This window comes from Varroa destructor, unplaced genomic scaffold, assembly GCF_002443255.2.
Source record: "Varroa destructor unplaced genomic scaffold, Vdes_3.0 BEIS01000005.1, whole genome shotgun sequence".
Classification (NCBI taxonomy): domain Eukaryota; kingdom Metazoa; phylum Arthropoda; class Arachnida; order Mesostigmata; family Varroidae; genus Varroa; species Varroa destructor.
Window position 1 is genome coordinate 20,558,030 of NW_019211458.1, and position 2,268 is coordinate 20,560,297.

General features: G+C 41.3%; 1 long non-coding RNA gene across 1 annotated transcript; it reads left to right on the forward strand.

Annotated features, from left to right (window-relative positions):
* Positions 1-1,053: 1,053 nt before the first annotated feature.
* LOC147755410 (uncharacterized) lies at positions 1,054-1,786 on the forward strand. The gene is made up of 2 exons (XR_015329048.1): positions 1,054-1,139; positions 1,428-1,786. It is a non-coding gene; the product is annotated as an uncharacterized LOC147755410 (long non-coding RNA).
* The last annotated feature ends 482 nt before the right edge of the window (positions 1,787-2,268 follow it).

Here is a 2,268-nt window from a genome sequence, read left to right on the forward strand (position 1 = left end):
AAAAATTATAAAGGATTACTGGAATAAGTATCTGAAGCAATAGTCATAAGGCTGCAATAATAAGGACAGCCAATGGAATGGCGAATCCAACATCTATCCATCAGCTACTTTATCTGTTAGCGGTTTCCCCTTGCCACTCGGATTCATTTTCGTTCACTTCATATCTATAATATTTTTAATCCGTATATATGTATATATATATATGCCTTTCTACGAATACACTCCTCTATTTGTTTCCATTTATACTACACAAGCAAGCTTCGCTACAAACAGACACATGGCTTTACCAAAACCTATACCCGTCATCTTTTTCCCGTCTTTACGACCTCAGTCAAAGGAACAATAGCCCGCCCTATGTGGAGATTGGCAGTGTCTGCGACATATTTCGTGACCAACTGATCCGAAACTGCACTTCCTCCCTGATGAAGTGCAGGCCGGATAATGACGCGCATGGTTACAAGCGGTGACGCGGTACGTCCACCTGCCACTTCGCCACCTCAATGAGCTGACGGCCATAGTATTCTGTCGCACCCAAGCTTCTTTTTGTTTGCTACCTGTGCATCGCCATAAGCGTGAGCTTTATATACAGCAGTGTTTACGAACGCTGTTTCACACACATACACCCCCACAAAGTCCGACCCACTCGATGCGAGAACCTCAGCGGTACGCGCTGCGTGCCCGGATTTTATCATGGCCACATCGTGCCTTCCCCGAGCCTAACTCAGCCTGTATTATCCAATCAACTCACGTCATCTGACATCGCAGTCGTGTTGTACTAGCTATTGTCGCTCACTGTCGTCTATTCGTGTATGGCCAATGGGTTTCGCCTTGTTAAGTCGCCACATGTCGATTGGGTGACGAAACGAAAATGACAATTACAACCACCATGATAGCAGCCGTGAGAAATCACAAAGATTGCTTCTGGTACAGATGAAAATCAAATGTATGTCACGGCGGAAATTCGAAAAAGAAATAGTTTCTCATATTATATTATCATATATGTATGTATAGGTTTTCGAAATTGTACCTATCGATTGCTAAGCGTGCAGAATGTATGTCTACATTGCACATTTAGTTACATTGCACCTTTGCTATATTGATTATGTCATGAGAGGTGCCCCGTACGAAAATAGAATCACGTAAGCTCCCCTGTAGTACTCAGTGGAATTATACGGTATAAAAATGCCTATATGGACACTTTAAATTGAAAACTTTAAATTAAAGACCAGCCGTTAGATCGGTGTGGCAGATCTCACTTCTCGGCTGACAGAATTGAAAAGTTCAAATTGCGTAAAAGCTCCAGGGCTATCATAGCAAATTGTCTCTCTTCGTATTAAATGCAATGCCATAAACTTAGCCGTTATGACTCATGAAGAATAGCAGGAAGAACTCCCTGTGGAAATATATGAAACTGGTGTGTGTTTCAGTGCGTGTTGACCATTGCGCGCCCTCGGGGGCAGCATATGACCGTCTCATAACTTCCGTACGCTGCAGCAATAGAGTCCTTGTGATTTACGGTTGACAGACAGACTGCACATAACTCGAGACGACATAACGCGAATGGTTTGCCCAGGCCAGACAATCTCTCTATATTTTAGCGCTCCACACTTCACCGACCTACTCGTTCTACGCTGATAAGTATCAACGACCTCTCAAGGCGATGTCGCCTGTACGGTTTCAACCATTTTCTTCAGAACACCGTGTACTGATCGCATGACATATTTGGACGCAGACAAAAGAAACACACGTTAAGGTCGCACTACTTAAATAAAAGCAAGTACATAGATGTAGCATAGATTTTTATTTCATAAAAATCACTTAAGAAATTATTCTGCTGCCACGTTTGTTTAGCAGTAGATAGATCGGCGAATACTTCCGTAAAATCTAAAAATACTTGCTTCTACTGAACTGTGCGGAAGGTTATAGATCTGAGGTTCAATCAGTTCCACTTATAACTTCTGTTTGTCGTCGAATACCGTTAAATAGGTGTCGTTTAACAATAACGCTTAGAAAGTATCTCCTTTTTATAATGGGGCCTAATTTCGTTTCAATAAAAACAATCGAATATAATTAAATATTCAGAATAAATTACTACAGAACGCGCCAAATGGCCCTTATTGGGAAACAAAAAAAAATAATTTACGTGTAAGATCATCAAATTCATATCTATAAAGCTTTGATAGCTTGTAACTATATAAGTGTTTGGCAAAGACCATTCGAAGGCTCACAGACGTTTCCAGGCGTCACAGATTTTGAGACGTTAATGAG